The following is an 18,580-nucleotide window of genomic DNA, read 5'->3' on the forward strand; positions in this document are numbered from 1 at the left end:
TCAAAAGATAAAGCCTTATTCGACTAGGAAACCGGAATAACCCGCGGCCGCGGTTTTCGCCTGCAAAACAGCGTCAACTTGAAAGACCATATCTCAAACTAGAAGTCGTATCGGGGCGTGTATAACCGTTGGAAAGCTCTTCAAGTCTAGTTTCCAACCCCACTGGAATCACTAATTCCGATCTCTGGATAATGAAGTTATGATAAAAGAGTGCACATGACTCAATTTCCATACTTCTTTTAATATGTTTCCGCTATGTTTGGTTGCAATCGATGAAGATGCCCTTTGGACTTCTCATTTGACTTAGCTCCTTCCTAGATGCTTCTCATGCTTAAGCTTGTCCAATAATACTCCAATTGTGTTCTCAATACCTGAAAACTATCAAAAACACCGAAAACACACACAAGAGTATATCTTCTCAACTTAAGTAACTATTGCAATTATGGACTAAGAATGCAACTAAATGATCCTAAAATGCAACCTAAATGCATCATGAAATACCTATATTAATATGACTCATCAAACTCCCCCAAGCTAAACTGTTGCTTGTCCTCAAGCAATCAAACAATAGACACGGAAGAAAATGATAACCTACAATATGGGACTAAAACAGGGTCAAGCACACAATCCAAAACACGAGAGATATCAATACTACATGAACCAAGCATCGAGTATCATGAAACAAAGCCGCATAGCACGTCATGTGACCAATCAACTCAACAATCTTACCACAAACCCTTTCCCCCAAGCTGGACTTAACAAAACTTGACAGACCTCACTATAGATATGTGAACTAATACTCTCTTGTGTTTAGGGCGAAAATCAATGACACTCAACAATCTCAACCTATATATATCAACTCAGAAGAAGCATACTCTTTAACTTTGACCTTTTGACTCACTTTCAACACAAAAATGAACACACAAAGATCAAGAGGACTTTCAAGGGTTGTAATGAGGCTAGGGTTAAGGGTATGGATCATTTTTGGGAAATGTGGTGGAAAAGCCAAGAAGGGGAGCAAATATCAATGTTAAAACGGCCTAACAAGGCATTCACAACTTCTATAACACCATCATTACCAAATATCCCACAATATCTTTCATGCATAGTAACCCATATATAACCTTTTCACTTTTCTTTCAAAATATGTTCATTTCTTTGTTCTTTCATTTCTTTTTCTTCATCTTTTTCATATTGCCAAAATCTCTTTGAACCACATTCGAATTCGATGATAAAGCTCATTAATAACACTTTCCTTCAACAAAACCACGCATTAACTACATCCATGTAATACAGTATGACCAAAACTAACACTTGCTCCCCCAAGCTAGGCTTGGGACAATAATCAAATGAGGTTAAGGGTTGTAATATGGGTGAAAGTAGCAAGCAAGGTCAGAAAGCTCAGCGGGGCTAGAGACGGGAAATATGTAAACAAGTAGAACTCTGGAGCTAAAATCATGAAATGAACGCCTCAATCATATCAAATAGTGTACACAATCAAGTATCAAGGAGTACCAGGTCAAAATCAAGATCAATACATCAACTGAGGAACTAATCACTCATGAAAGAACATAACTGACACAGATTCGTCTTTATTAGGCACAGAAGCTCACATGGGTCAATTTTGTCTGCACAGTAAAGTTAAAGCCAGCCAGAGAGATCAAATAGTCTTACCAGGCCAATCAATCGTACACAATTATGCTATGAAGAATCAGAAACCACTGTACAACAAAGCTGAAGAGCTGTAGTAGAGATATCCACAAAGTTCTCGAAGGTGTGCCAACAATAGTCCCATAGATGAAAACTATAATGAAATGAGCTTGCTTAAATGCAACTATGATGCAACTAAGAAAGCAGTACATTTTTTTGGTTACACGTAAAATCCTATTCCTAATGAATAGGCAAAAGCGTGTAACAACTACAAAGCAATAAAAACTACACTAGAAAGCAATAAGGATAGAATATCCCTCCCCCAAGCTAAATACAGCAAGTGTCTCACTGTGAAAAAGTAAGGAAAGGGAAAAAAAAAGCTCACGCAACGGGAGCTTCGTCCATCGAGGATGGCTCAGGAGTAGTGTCGACGCTAGAAGCGATGAGCCAGAAGCATCTAGGCCGACGTAGATCACGGACCTCGGCACGAAGGTCCTCCATTGACGCTCAACAGTCTCGAGGCGAGATAACATCGTCGTCTGAAATGGTGCAAAAGAACTCATGAAACGACTGAAGCGGGCTTCCATGGTCTCAGGAAACACAGTAGTGCTGGACGAGGGTCCTCGAAAACTGGAGGTGGGGGTGCTGCGAGTGTGGGAGAGACGACAGCCGCTGGGGCTGATAATGCAACACACTGAGGGAACGGGAATGTCCCCTGAACTTTGCCGCCTACCTCTATAGTTTCAGTGATAGCACGGGGATTCCATAACCAAATACTAGAATCCTGAGGATGAGCACTAGGAGAATATATAAATGATTCGCTTTTCTGTGAATGACAAGGCTTACGAACCATAATACCTGTTCTTAGCTGGTGGACGAGCCATCCATAACGATCCATAGAGTGGTGTTAAGGAGGTTGGTGGAGGCAGAAGTCACTTTAGAGCTAAATCGATGCCTCTATCCAGAGCAAACACGAAACAAACCCACCCATGGAGATATCACCTTTTTTAACATCCCGCTCCCAAAGAAATCCACCCATAAGAATTTGCAAAGTTCATTTTCCGTGCACAGTCCGGGAGACATAGAAAGAAACCACAGAAGTTTCAAATCTTGAGAGTACTTGCCTGATTCCGTTGGGGCGGAAAAGTTGAAGTATAAAGCGGTGAAGCAGGCGGAGAGCAGGACAACCAATAGATGAAGACTTGCTAGAACCCGATGCCCAATCAGAACGCCCAGTAATCTTCTTTCAAAAGGAGATGGGATCAAAATTATCACAACTTGAGCCATCTTATAATTGCATGAAGGTAGATGGACCGACATTCCCCCCTGTAGGCCAACCAAACAGAATATTTATCTCATCCCAAGACATGATATGCTCGGTACCCTCAAGGGTGAATACTACATCACCTTTCATGTTCCCACTGCAAGGGAATCCAGAAATTCAACACGAGCTCAGGACAAATCCGCTCGTTCAATCGGAATACTCGGCCCAATGATGTGTCTGCTCAATGTACTCAAAAGCCCAATCAAACCTATTTAGTCACGGCATTCAGAGAGAAATAGAGGATGGGGGCGATGGTGCGCTTTTGGAGTGTAGCAAGGCGCGTTTGGGAAGTGGAGGGTGAGAGGGAGGGTGAAGGTGGAGGGGGTTGAGGGGTTGAATTGGATGTGGTGGCTTTGGAAGTGGTGGATTTAGAAGTGGTGGCTTTAGGTGCTTTGGATTTTGAAGTTGTGGAAGTCTTTGAAGGTGGTTTGGAGGGGTTTTTTTTTGTATTTTTCGTGAGTGCTCATTGGGATTGTAGATGGGTTTAGGCTTAGACAAGACTCTCGCGGATGATATCATGACGCTTTGGAGCACACAACCAAGAACAATCACCACAAAACAATCACAACAACTTCACAGTCAATCTAATCACCACACAACCAATGTAAAACCAATCAATTCAACCTCAACTAAATGTTGCCACCAAGGGACCCAAAATACTGTCAATGGCAAGTAGAAATTCAATACGAGCTAAGTACCGATCAAGATTGATCAACAATAAATAACTTGAATAGCAACCAAGTATCAATAATGAGTAGTAGGCACAAACAATAAGTGTTCAAAATTCGGAATGAAAGTGAACAAATCGAAAACTTACTACCACGTGAAGTACAAGATTGATTGATGTAGGGGACTTGATTGAGGAAATCCAAGTATGTGTCCAAGAGTCCCAATTGAAATTGCAAAGCACATTCAAGAAGAAACCCCAATTTAATGAGAAAGTTTATAGGGTTTGAAGATGATGTGAATGGAAAAAGGGGAAAGGTGACGGTGTAGATGTCGAGGGGCCAAGGGTGTCGCGTCGCCGGCGAGTCGGGGCTGGTCGGACGCCTGGCGGTCGTCGGAGATGAGGGAGGGTGAAGGCGTGGAGAGTGTGGGGTTGAGAGTGTTCAAAAGGGGTGCGGGGTCGAGTGGGTGGTTGCTGCGCCGGCGGGTCGGGACTGGTCGGACGCCCGCCGGTTGGCGGTCGAGATGAGGGAGGGTGGGCGCGAGGATGTGTGGTCGAGAGTGTTTGAGGGGTGGGGTTTTTTTTATTATTATTTGGTTTGGGTTTCGTTTATTGGGTGTGTTCGGATGGTAGTAAGGGAGATCGAAATCCCGCGGGCGCAGGCTCGACCCCGCAGGCGGACAGAAGATTGGTGATGTGGGGGGAGTTTTGGCTGTATAGAGTGGGGGCGCGGGGAGCTGTGAGAGGCGAGAGGACCCCGCGGGCGCAGGCTCGACCCCGCGGGCGGACAGAAGAAATGTGTGAAAGGGGCCGTGGCTGGCCGCAGGCGCGAGCTATACCCCGCGGGCTGGAGGAAAATGGGTGAGAGTGGAGCCGAATTCCCGCGGGTGAGCAGTAATTGTCAATGTAAAGTATGTAAATCCCGCGGGCGCATGTTGGAGCTCGTGCTTTCACCTAGGGTCAAAATTAGCACACCAAAACCACTAAACAACACTTGTTAGCATGGTTAGTCCAATAAAAAAATTGAAGGTGGAATTCAAGTGAATTTAAAAACAAAAAGAAACTACGAAAGGAAACTAACTAAACTAAAAATTAAGAAACGAATTCAAGTGAATTCAAGATGAAAATATTTTTGTTCTTTGCTCTTTTTTTTTGTTCTTTTTTTTAGAAAAATTAGGAGTAAAAGAAAAATGAAGAGTTAGAGAATTGGGTTGCCTCCCGAATAGCGCTGGTTTATGCAGGTCCCGCATGACCGTTTACCTCTTGTCAATGACCTGTAGGGGTAGGTGTTTGGAGGTAGAGTACCTCAACTAGACCCATAGGAGCGCCTTCATAGTACAACTTCAGACGTTGACCATTCACCTTGAACCCTTCACCTTTTTCGTTCATAATTACAGAATCGAACATGTTCACTTTGGTAACTGTGAAAGGGCCTGACCATCTAGACTTTAACTTTCCAGGAAATATTTTGAGCCTAGAATTATAGAGTAAAACCTTATCTCCAATCGTGAACTCCCAAGGGAGGATGTTTTTGTCATGCCACTTCTTGGTTTTCTCCTTGTATACTCGTGCACTATCATACGCTAACAAATGAAACTCATCAAGCTCATTGAGTTGTAGAAAACGTTTTTCCCCTGCAAGCTTTTGATCCATATTAAGCTCCTTGATCGCCCAAAAAGCTTTATATTCTAATTCAACGGGGAGGTGGCACGCTTTCCATACACAAGCCTATACGGTGAAGTACCAATTGGTGTCTTGAATGCAGTTCTGTAAGCCCAGAGTGTGTCATCTAATTTCGTGCTCCAATCCTTCCTAGACCTTGCAACTGTCTTTTCAAGAATGGACTTAATTTCGCGGTTTGAAACCTCTACTTGCCCACTCGTTTGAGGATGGTATGCTAATCCAGTACGATGGTAGACTCCATATTTCTTCAAAAGGGTGTCTAAATGTCGTTCATGAAAATGGGAGCCTCCATCACTAATCACAGCTCGTGGGACCCAAACCTTGGAAATATGATCTTCTTGAACAAAGCTATGACTACCTTAGAATCATTAGTAGGAGATGCCACGGCTTCAACCCACTTAGAGACATAATCCACAGCAACCAATATGTAGCAATTTCCATTGGAGAGGGAACGGTCCCATAAAGTCAATACCCCAAACATCGAAGATTTCAACTTCTAGAATACCTGTTTGGGGCATCTCATGCCTTCTCGAAATATTGTCGGTCCTCTGGCAAGCGTCACATGACATGATGAAAGACTGTGCATCCTTGAACATTGTCGGCCAAAAGAAACCCGACTCATGGAGCTTTGCAACAGTCCTGGAAGGGCCATGATGCCCTCCATAGGGTGAGTTATGGCAACGATTCATGACTCCATTGACCTCCCATTCAGGGACACATTTTCGAAAAAGACCATCTGAACATTCACGAAACAAGTGAGGATCATCCCAAAAGTAGAATTTAACATCATGGAGGAACCTTTTCTTCTGTTGGTAGGACATATCAGGAGGTATACACCGCCTACCAAGTAATTGCGTAGTCGGCAAACCAAGGAATCTGTGCTGTGACTGCATATAAATGATCGTCAGGAAAAGAATCATCTATAGGAGTTGAGTTCATACCATCTTCATGCCTGATCCTTGACAGGTGGTCTGCAACTACGTTCTCTGCGCCCTTCTTATCACGAATTTCTATGTCGAACTCTTGGAGTAAGAGAATCCATCGAATGAGCCTAGGCTTAGCTTCCTTCTTAGAGAGAAGGTACTTCAAAGCAGCATGATCTATGTAGATAATAACTTTAGAGCCAATCAGATAAGATATGAACTTCTCTAAAGCATAGACAATAGCCAAAAGCTCCTTTTCTGTAGTAGCATAGTTGACTTGAGCCTCGTCCAATGTCTTGCTAGCATAGTAGATTGCATGCAAGACCTTATCCTTGCGTTGACCAAGTAGGGCTCCAACCGCATAATCACTTGCGTCACACATTATCTCGAAAGGGAGTTCCCAATCGGGAGAGCGGATAATAGGTGCAGTTATTAAAGCTTGCTTGATCCTGTCAAAAGACTCAAGACACTCATCAGTAAAAACAAATGGAGCATCCTTAAGAAGGAGTTGGGTCAGTGGTTTAGCAATTTTGAAAAATCCTTGATAAAACGGCGATAAAATCCCGCATGACCAAGGAAGCTTCGTACCCCTTTAACATTAGCTGGTGGGGGTAATTGCTCAATCACTTGGACCTTAGCTCGATCTACTTGGATGCCCCTATCAGAAACAATATGGCCTAAGACAACTCCTTCAGTCACCATGAAATGACACTTTTCCCAGTTTAAGACCAAATTACACTCTTCACATCTTTTCAGGACTTTAGTGAGATTAACTAAGCATGTATCGAACGTAGAACCATACACACTAAAATCATCCATAAAGACTTCCATGATAGACTCGATGAATTCAGAAAAGATACTCATCATGCAGCGTTGAAAAGTGGCAGGGGCATTACACAAACCAAAGGGCATTCTACGATATGCAAAAGTGCCATAAGGGCATGTGAATGTGGTCTTTTCTTGATCATCAGGATGAATGGGAATTTGGAAGAAACCTGAATACCCATCCAAATAGCAAAATATTTATGACAAGCCAACCTTTCAAGCATTTGGTCAATAAAGGATAGAGGAAAATGGTCCTTTTTAGTGGCCATGTTGAGTCTCCTATAGTCTATACACATACGCCATCCAGTCACAGTTCTAGTAGGAATTAACTCATTCTTTTCATTTTTCACAACAGTCATGCCACCTTTTTTGGTACTACTTGGACAGGACTTACCCACTTAGAGTCAGCAATAGGGTAGATAATACCTGCATCGAGTAGTTTCATCACCTCTTTTTTGACCACTTCCTGCATGTTTGGGTTCAATCTCCTTTGTGGTTGAATGCACAGCTTATGATCATCCTCGAGGTGTATCCTGTGCATACAAAAATCGGGGCTAATACCCTTTAAATCATCAATACTGTACCCTATAGCCTTCTTGTGATTTTTCAGAACAACTAGAAGTTTGGAAAGTTGGCTATCATCGAGTGCAGCACTGACAATCAAGATCTAACTCTTGCTCATCTAAATACATACTTCAAGTGAGAGGGGGAGGTTTAAGTTCGGGTTTCTTTACCTAACATTACAACCAGATCAATCAAACCTCTTTACCTGTTGGCATCCATCAAGGTCAGATTCTTCACTTGCTAGCATCTTCTCAATAGCATCTACTTCATTGCTCCATATACTGCCATCACCTGTGGAAGAATCAAGACAAAGTACCGCCTCCAAGGGGTCTCCATAGAGAGCTTGGGGCATGTTATCATGGCAAATTACATCAACCACATCAATACTACAACACTTTTCCTCTAGCATAGGACTTTTCAAAGCAGTGCTTAGATTAAAAGTGACCTCATCATCTCCAACAGATAGTGTAAGCTTACCATTTTTCACATCAATGACGCACCTGCAGTATGAAGGAATGGCCTACCCAAAATGATTGGAATTTGCCTATCTTCCTCCATATCAAGTACAACAAAGTCCACGGGAATAAAAAATTTACCTACTCTAACAGGTACATCCTCTAAAATACCTAGGGGGTATTTAACAGAACGGTCAGCCATTTGTAGAGTAATATTGGTAACTTTCAAACTTCCCATATTCAATTTTAGGAAACAGACAATGGCATAACACTCACACTAGCCCCCAAATCACATAAAGCTTTATCAATGAACAAACTACCAATGTGACAAGGTATAGAGAAACTACCAGGATCTTTTAATTTTGGTGGAGATTTATTTTGTAAAAGGCACTACATTCTTCAGTAAAAGCAACCGTCTCCACCTCATTAAAAGCCCTTTTCCTAGTCAAGATATCTTTCATAAATTTTGCATAAGCAGGCACTTGAGTAATTAATTCCGTGAAAGGAACTGTTACCTGAAGATTCTTGACGACTTCCAAAAACTTACTAATTGCTTGTCTAGCTTACTCTTGAGGTGACGATTGGGGAAAGGAAGTTTGATAGGAGGAATCTCAATAGCAGGCTTTTTGGCTTCATTGGCTCTTCATGTTCAGTTGCTTGCTTAGAGTTCTCCTTGTCATTTTTAGCTTCAGCTGGGACCTGTTCCTCATCATTTTTCACACTCAAAGTATCATCAATAGGCATGGGTGGTCCATTATAGTGAGAACCACTTCGGAGAGTGATGGCATTTCCGAATCTGTAGGCTGAACAGGTTGTGCTGGAAGAGCACCTTGTTGGCGAGTAGAGTTCGAAGTAGCCAATTGTGCCAACTGATTCTCCAACATCTTATTGTGAGCAAGAATGGACTCAATTTGTGCTTTGTCAGCTTGTCTATCTTTTTGCATTTGTAGCATCATATTTCTCATCTCAACCATCATTGGATCGGCAGGAGGTGCTTGTTGGGATGGATTGAAAGGTGGTCTAGAGAAACCAAGAGGGTGTTGAGAAGGTTGTTGGTAGTACCTCTGGTTCAATTGTTGTGCTTGTGGTTGTGGTGTAGGAGGATTTAGGACATTAGTGCTCTTGTAAGACAAATTAGGATGATTTCTCAACCCTGGATTGTATGTGTTGGAGTATGGGTTGCCGGCCGATATGTTTGAAAAGCATTAACTTGTTCGAGAGAACTCCGACACTCTTGTGCCCAATGTCCAACTATGCCACAATTATCAGACAAAATCTCGGATGTAGTACCCAAAGCAGCAACACTTGCAGGAGAGGAGAGTTGCATATTGTCAAGCTTATTGCTGATTGCATTCATCTGTGCAGCTAATAGGGATATAGAATCTATCTCATGCTTTCCACCCTTGTTAGCTAGTCCTCGAGGATTGCCATATTGAGAGTTGTGAATAGCCATTTCCTCGATCAAATCATGTGCAGCATCAATTTCTAATTTCATGAATCTCCCATTTGCTGCAGAGTCAAGGATAAGTCTCGAGTTGTTCCCCAAACCATTGTAGAATCCCTGAACTAGGAACCATTTTTGTAGACCATGATGGGGACATTCTCTCTGAAGATCTTTAAATCTTTCCCATGCCTCAAGTAAAGACTCATCATTCCCTTGGGTGAAATTTGTAATCTGACTACGCAACCTATCAGTCTTCTCTGGAGGGTAGTACTTTTTGTAGAAAGTTAGGGCCAAGGTATTCCAATTAGTGATCCCAAGAGTGGCTCGATTAATCCCATTGTACCACATCTTTGCCTTGTCTCGAAGTGAAAATGGGAAAAGAATCTCCCAAATCTGATCTTGTGTCACTCCCTGCTGCTTAATGGTAGAGCAATATTGGCAGAAATCCTGATAATGAAGATTAGGGTCTTCATTAGGTCCACCACCAAATTGTTTTCTTTCGATCATGTTTAACAATGCAGGTTTGATCTCGAAATTTACAGCTTTGATTTCAGGCATTTGATTGCTCTTGGGAAGTTCAGCCAAAGAGAGTTGGGAAAAGTCAGTAAGCCTCTGAGCCATCTCTGATTCCGGTGGAGTAATAGAGACAATGCTGCTAGAATCAGAGTCACAATCCAAAGGATTATCTTCCCTTGAATTATCTCGCAATTGTCTGGAAAAGTTCTTCTGTCTATGAAAGGATCTTTCGATTTCAGGATCAAATGGTAGGCAATCTGAACTCAAACTCCTGCGCATAGAAGAACTAAAGAACAAACAATTAAGAGATAAACCGTTTCCCTGACAATGGCGCCAAATTTTGACAGGCTAAAGTCGTATCACCTTATCAAAAGTAATCCTAAAGTCCTCTAACAAATAGTAGTCAGGGAAGTAGGGTCGAACCCACAGAGAAACAGTGTTCTTTTCCTAATTGTCAGTCAAATCTAGAGCATAGAAACGAGTGTTTGTGAATAATTATACTAAACTAGACTATAACTATATCAAGAATTATCAATAATAAGAAGTCTAGGGCATAGGTTCACCAATGATCAATATTTCGGGATAAAACACAAAAGTCAACAATTAATAATGCAGTTAAATAGGTTAATTCGCTCTCTCACGTCTAAATCAACCATAGGACGGTATTAACAGGCTCTCGCAATTTATTAATACCAACTCTACCTATTGAAACTAGCCTTAATATCAAGTTTATACCTCTCGCCGCATAACCTAATATTGCAACACTATAACAATCAAATCTGGCCAAATTGGATTGAAGAGACATAAAAACATTCAATAGGAATCAACATGCATCAATAAAAATCAATACTTTAATAAACATCCCTTCCTAATTGATCATGGATCCCCCTAAACCCTAGAAATAGACTACTCAATCATAATTGGGGAAGACATATTCATAATTAAATAAGCAAACATGAATTAATAATAAAAGGATTAAATAGGAATAAGAAGAGAAAAGAAATAATACCAATTGTAGAACCAATCTTGCAAAAATCAAAGCTTCTATTTAAAATTCAATGTAATTGGGGAAAAACAAAACTAGGGTTCTTGACTAATTGAGAGAAAAATAGTTATAATCTCCAATGAATTAATGATGGAAAAAAAAAACAAAATAGAAAATAAAAAAATAGGAAATAAAAATATTCCCTTGAGTCTTTTTATCTTTCTATTTCCTAAAACAACTAGAAAAATATAGTCCAATTCGTCAAAAGATAAGGCCCTATTCGACTAAGCAACACGGAATAACCCGCGAGCGCGGGTTTTCGTCCTGCAAAACAGCGTCAACTTGTAAAGACCATATCTCGCAAACTAGAAGTCGTATCGGGGTGTGTGATACACCGTTGGAAAGCTCTTAAAGTCGAGTTTTCAACCCCACTAGAATCACTAAATTCCGATCTCTGGATAATGATTTATGATCAAAAGAGTGCACATGACTCAATTTCCATACTTCTTTTAATATGTTTCCGCTATGTTTGGGTTGCAATCTGACTCGAAGATGCCCTTTGGACTTCTCATTTGAGTTAGCTCCTTCCTAGATGCTTCTCATGCTTAACCTTGTCCAATAATACTCCAATTGTGTTCTCAATATCTGAAAACTATCAAAAACAACGAAAACACACATAAGAGTGATATCTTCTCAATGCAACTTAAATAACTATATGCAATTATTGGCTAAGAATGCAACTAAATGATCCTAAAATGCAACCTAAATGCATCATGAAATACCTATTTTAATATGGCTCATCAAACCCACTAGATAAATAACCTCATCAAATTTTTGATGCCATTGCTTAGGTGCTTGTTTAAGACCATACAAAGATCTAACTAATTTGCAAACCTTAGTTTCTTGACCTTTGACTACAAACCCTTCAGGTTGATTCATGTACACTTCCTCCTCCAATTCACCATTAAGGAAAGCAGTTTTTACATCCATTTGGTGAATTACTAGACGATGAATCACAACCAATGCTATCAAAAGTCTAATGGTAGCTATTCTAGCAACCGGAGCATAAGTGTCAAAATAATCGATACCATATCTTTGTCTAAAACCTTGGACCACTAACTGGGCCTTATGTTTTAGTATGGTTCCATCGATCTTCCTTTTTCTTACGAAAATCCACTTACAACCTAGTGGTTTGTAACCGGGAGGTAAATTAGCTAAAATCCAAGTATGATTTCCCATTATTGAATTCATTTCATCATTCACTGCCTCTTTCCAGAAAGCATAATCATGAGACTTCATAGCCTCATCAAAGGTCCTAGGATCCTGCTCCATATTGTAGCAAAATATGAAATTTGAGTCAAAATTGACTCCCTTACCCCTTTAACTAAATATAGTTGAAAATCCGGTCCATAAGATTTCTCTTTTCTAATTCTTTTACTTAGCCTAATTTTTGGTGTTGTAGCATCATGATCATTATTAATGTCATCCACAACATTGGAACTAGTACTAGGTATCATGTCCTTTGGTCTTGGAATCGATGAGAATAGAGTCATCAAATATTGCATCCCCTTGACTCTATCATGGAATGGATAGAGACAAAGTCACTGGGCTCAATGACATAAAACCTATAGGCTTTGCTATGTACCGCATAGCTTATAAAAATGCAATCAATTCCTTTTTCACCTAAAGTTTTCCTTTTAGGTTCCGTCAATTTGACAATTGCCCTACAACCCCATACCTTAAGGTAATTGAGATTAGGTTTTTTGTTACACCAAAGTTCATAAAGGGTAGTCTTATTCCTTTTATTAGGAACTCGATTTAATATATAACATGCAGTTAAAATTGCATCACCCCAAAAATCGTCATTAAGACCCGAATTAGAAAGCATGGTGTTTACCATTTCTTTTAGAACCTTATATTTTCTTTCTGCTATACCATTACTTTGAGGTGAGTATGGGTGGTTGTTTCATGAATTACACCAATGGAACTAAAATAACAAGGATTATAGTATTCACCACCCCTATCCGTCCGAAGTCTTTTAAGTTTTCCATTAAGTTGAATTTCCACTCCGGTCTTAAAGATCTTAAACTTTTCTAGTGCTTCATCTTTAGTAAATAATAAATATATGTAACAAAACCTTGAAAAATCATCAATAAAAGTTACAATATATTTTTTATTTCCCAAAGAAGGTGAACTATGAAAGTCACACAAGTCACTATGCATCGATTCTAGCAATACCCTTTGTCTAGTCACACTAGGATAAGGCTTCTTTGTAATCTTATTTAGCATGTATGTCTTACAATTCTCTAACTTTAAATCGAAAGGAGGTATTAAACCAACTTAGACATGTCATATAATCTACGATAGTTCACATGACATAATCGATTGTGCCATAGAGAAGAAACATAAAGTATGTAAATAGAACTAGTATCAATTACACTATTAATACTAAATTTAAACATCCCATTACAATAAAGACCTTGTCCTACATAAATACCACCCTTGGAAATAATAAACTTATCCGATTCAAATACAACCTTTAAACCAAATTTATTCAAAAGACCCCCCGACACCAGATTCTTCCTAACTTCCGGTACATAGACAACATCCCGAAGAGTTAAAGTCTTTCTCGAGGTTAATAATAATTCTACTTGGCCTTTACCGTAGAATCATTCCACATATACAAGATTGGACCATCATCCAAATCTTTCAAAGACTTGAAGAAGTGTTGATTGTTGCACAAACATAATTTCAGAAATCATAGCCACAAAATTCATTTCTTCAATTATATTTTTATGTGCAACTTTACCTTGGTTTTGAACAACTAGGTTGTTCATTCTTTATCTTCTTCTTATTCTTAGAAGGACAATCCCTCTTTAGATGAGGTCCATTGCATACCCAACAAGTGAGCGTCTTCCTCTTCTTGTTTGCAATATTTGTTTTAGAGTTTCTCTTGTTGGATTTCTTGGTCGCGCTAGACCCACCAACCTCTACCATATTCACGGTAGACTTAGGAATACTAGTATTAGTATCCTTAACCTCATCTTGAGCGCGGATACCCTCTTCAATACGAAGATGAGTTCCTAATTGCTCCATGGACATATCTTCCTTCATATGTTTCAAGAAATGCTTGGTCAAGTATGTGGTAATTTATCAATGATTGAGGCAACTGCAATCGCCTCATCCATCACCATACCATGTGATCTTATTTGGTTCAAAATATGATGAACTTCATGAAATTGCTCTATAATAGGCCGATCATTAGTCATTTTAAATGAATTCAAATTAGGAAAAATTGACAAAAACAGTCCGAACTATGCGCCTTCTTCCTTTAACAGTCCAAACTATTGATTATCCCTCAACAATCCCAAACTTACCCTCATCTTCCAAAAATGATCCCTATAACCTAGAAACCTACTACAACAGGTAAACCTTGAATGTGTGACTTGCACATGATTTTTAATGAAATCTATTTTTTTTCCCTTTTATTTTTGTGTATTTTTATTGACTTTGACTTAACTTTTTTTCATCCCTTTTTACTTCAGCCCACGTTTTTTACTTTTTTTCTCTCCTCCTTCTCCCTCTTTTCTTCTTCTTTCTCGCGGCATTTTTTTTTACTTCAGCCCATATTTTGACGACATTTTTTTTGCACAACCTTCTTCTCCCTCTTGATTCTTCATAAAAATGACTCAATCACATGGGTCAGGTGCTGATTCTTCCAACTCTTGGTGTGGGTTTATGATGAACTGCAAGTGTGGGGTTCCTTGTGCAGTTCGGTCTATGACGAAACAAAGTCGCAACCATGGAAGGAAGTTCAAAGCATGTGGGAGGTCTCCTTTGAGTGATTTTTTTGGATAATTTGTGTTCAATTTTGCTGTTAATTGTTGAATTACGGTTCTTTGGTAAGTTTTGGTAAATTAGGGTTTGTAATTTATCTTTGAAATTGGAGATTTTTTCAGTAATGATAATTTTGTTAATTTGCTTAATTATGTTCAAATTGTCAATTTTTCAGTTCATAATTTGTTGAATGATCTTAATGCCATGCCGGCTAAATTCTGCTTTCTACAATTTTTTTTGGAGCAGCGAACATCTGATCAAAGTTTTGGAAGCAGCGAAATTTTTTGGAGCAGCGAAATTCAATTCGCTAATGGCGTTGGAGCAGCAAAATTGAATTCGCTAATGGCCGCCCTCTTTCCTGTGCAGTACACACATCAAGTGTTAATGGTGGAGATTGATTGTGTTAATAGTGGAGATTGATTGCAATTTCAGAGAACTAAGAGAAAGAAGAAGAAAAGAGGGAGGAGGAGGAGAGAAAAAACGTGGGCTGAAGTAAAAAGGGATGAAAAAAAGTTAAGTCAAAGTCATTAAAAAACACAAAAATAAAAGGAAAAAAAAATAAATTTTATTAAATATCATGTGCAAGTCACACGTTTAAAGTTTACCTGTTGTAGTAGGTTTCTAGGTTATAGGGATCATTTTTGGAAGATGAGGGTAATAGTTGGGATTGTTGAGGGATAATCAATAGTTTGGACTGTTAAAGGAAGAAGGCGTATAGTTCGGACTGTTTTTGTCAATTTTTCCTTATTATTAACAAGAAATTTCTTACTTGAAGCGTCTTCCGAAATATACTTGGCCTCAAGAGCATCCCAAAGTTCCTTTGCACTTTCCACATCTTGGTAAATATCGAACAAAAGGTCGGTAAGAGAGTTGAGGATGTGACCCTGGCAAATGTAGTCATCATTCTCCCACTTTGTTCTCTTCCTTGTAGTCTCCACGAACTTTTCTTCTCCATCTTTCGGGAATGGTGGCATGGGTGTTGAAAAAACATACACCACATTCAAAGTAGTCAACAAAAAGTGCATCTTCTTTTGCCATCTTCGATAACCCACCCCCTCAATTTTTCAACTTTTGGAAGTTCATAGTCATGTCCTTGAGTGACTGAGCCATATCCGAAAAGAAAGGAAATTAAACTAATACATTGTTATAAGTGTGATCAAACAAGGGAACCGGATATACCACTCCAAGGCACGGAAACTACGCTTTTCTATTAGTTTAATTTCGCCCCTCTAGGATCATCGGGTTACCACGAAATAACTAATAAGATACAATGGAGAAAACAATTCACAAGATGATCTTCTATGTGAATCAACAAGAACTTTATGTTTGAAGTTTGTGAAGAACACTAAATAATGAAACGTATGACAATAATGAAACAAAGCGCTCAAGAAAAGGTAGATTGTTAGTTCTGCTCATATAAAAATAATGGTGCCGAAAAATGAATATTTTAAATTGACTTTACATGGATACTTTTTGGGTTAACAGAGTATTTGTTTTTGTAGTTGTTCAGATTGATAATCAAGTCACTCCTACAGTTTCAAGTATTGCAAAAAAGGATTGTACTTGTTTCAATAGTACTACAATGAACTGTGAGTATTGTTACAATGAACCATGAGTATTGTTACAATGAACTATAAATTACTTCACTGGAGAATGGTAATTATCCAAACTATCATTTTATTGACCAGTGTGAGTATTTGTTTGTTTGTATTCAAGAATCACATTCTGAATCGAAATTAGCACGACATAATAGAAGACTTTTATTGAATGAAAATTGAAATTTAGGTATTTTTATTTGATTTTTTAATTTTTAAATTAAAGTAATTATGTATATATATTGTCATTATCTTGACAAATACTCAATAATTTATAATTTATTTAGCTACAGACAGCGACTTAATTCGATTAAGAGAAGGTCGTTATTCACTCAAATACAAAAAATATCTCGTCCAAAGCAAAAAGGTTGTGAAACAAGTCAGAAGACATTAATTTAGTTATTGAACTATTTATATAGTATAAGAAACCTTATCTAACATATTTGCTCATTTTTTCCTTCTATTTGTATATGTATTAGAGAATCAACTAATCAATTTACGACAAACGTAAGAGATTGTATTGTTTATGGGGAGGTTCATACTCACGAAAATACATTCAGAGTCGTTCGAGTCCAAAATAAAGTTACAGGTATTTGAAGATAAAAACTTTTAAACGTAAATTGTATATAAATCACATATATACTCATGAAAATATTAATATATTGAAAATACTATATATTTAGAGTATTGTTTCACTAGGAACACTACAAGAGGGGGGGTGAGTTGTATGTGTAGAAATAAACGTAACTTTTTGCAGAATTTCAAACTTAAACAAATAAACAAGCTAAAGGAACACAAGGGATTTTTACGAGAAAAAACTTCTTGGGCCCAACAAGAAGAAACAACCTCGGCCACTAGGGATTTTAAACTCAACTCTTTCACTAATTAGGCCAGATAACTTTGTTACAACCTAATTCTACTCACGAGCCACACTTTGAGTTCCTAAACTCATGTTCCTGAAGCACTGTTCCATTAATAGTTGTTCCTCTCAACTTCACTTGAAGTTTTCTCACTTTTACTTGCTTTACTCAAAGATTCTCTCTTACAGAACTTCACTCAAAGTCCCCTTACCCTAAAAGCCAAAATACAATTGATCGAATAAACTTAGTGGAATTAGAGTAAGAAGGCAAAGAACAAATGGCTTTTATGAGAAAATGAAGGCACTGACACTTTACTTAGCTAAACTCACTAAATCACTTAGTCAGACACACTTTGGAACTTAATTAGACATTAGTATTTATAGTGGTAGTAACTTAGAACGTGGGATTAAAAACATGTATTGGTGAAAAACCATTATCCCATGATGTTCCTTACTCTGAGGAACACATTCCTTAAACATCCCATGATCTCCATGATCACTGTTAAACGTGGGAGTGTTTTTAGTTACTGCTCCTTAATTTTACTAACCATTTTAAGCATTATTCGAAAATCTGATTTAATTAAAAACATATTAATTAATAACACCGGAATAAAATCCTTTAAATAAAAATATTATCTTTAAATTATTTCCTTAAAAACCGAAACATATTTTTATTATCTTTGGAAAAATAAAATCTTTTCCTCAAAAAGATTTTCCATATAATCAGATTTTTCCTTAATTAAAACGGTTACCTAGATTCCAGGCATAATTTGCTCAACTGCCATAAATGTACCGTTATAATGCTTCAATCTAAGTCCAGTTCCTTTTAATTGTTAGTTCCTTTAACTTATAAGTTTAGCGCCAATTCGTCTGTTCCTTACAAAGGAACAAACGATCATTCTCATTCTAAACTGCCATAGTTCATTAGCATCTTCACTTGTTCCTTTACAATGGAACTAGAAACAAAAGGCCTCGCTTCAATCTTCTTGCTCTAATGTAGCTCCAGTACCAATTAGAGAAACATCTTCACTTAGTCTTCAAAATCCAAACTTGATTTCTTCCTTGACTTAGTATTCTCTTTGTCCCTTTCATTAATACCTTGAAATTAACTCACTTAAACAACTTGTACTTAGTTTGCATCTTTGTTCCTTTGTCATCATCAAAACTAGGGTTCAACAATTTCCCTCTTTTTGATGATGACAACAAAGGTACAAACTAAGGAAATGACAAATAACATAAGAGAATGAAAAAGA

General features: G+C 38.5%; 1 non-coding gene across 1 annotated transcript; it reads left to right on the plus strand.

Annotated features, from left to right (window-relative positions):
* The first annotated feature begins 9,674 nt into the window (after positions 1–9,674).
* Positions 9,675–9,781, plus strand: LOC125495287 (small nucleolar RNA R71). The gene has a single exon (XR_007271925.1). It is a non-coding gene; the product is annotated as a small nucleolar RNA R71 (small nucleolar RNA).
* Positions 9,782–18,580: the final 8,799 nt, after the last annotated feature.

This window comes from Beta vulgaris, chromosome 2, assembly GCF_026745355.1.
Source record: "Beta vulgaris subsp. vulgaris cultivar EL10 chromosome 2, EL10.2, whole genome shotgun sequence".
NCBI lineage: Eukaryota > Viridiplantae > Streptophyta > Magnoliopsida > Caryophyllales > Amaranthaceae > Beta > Beta vulgaris.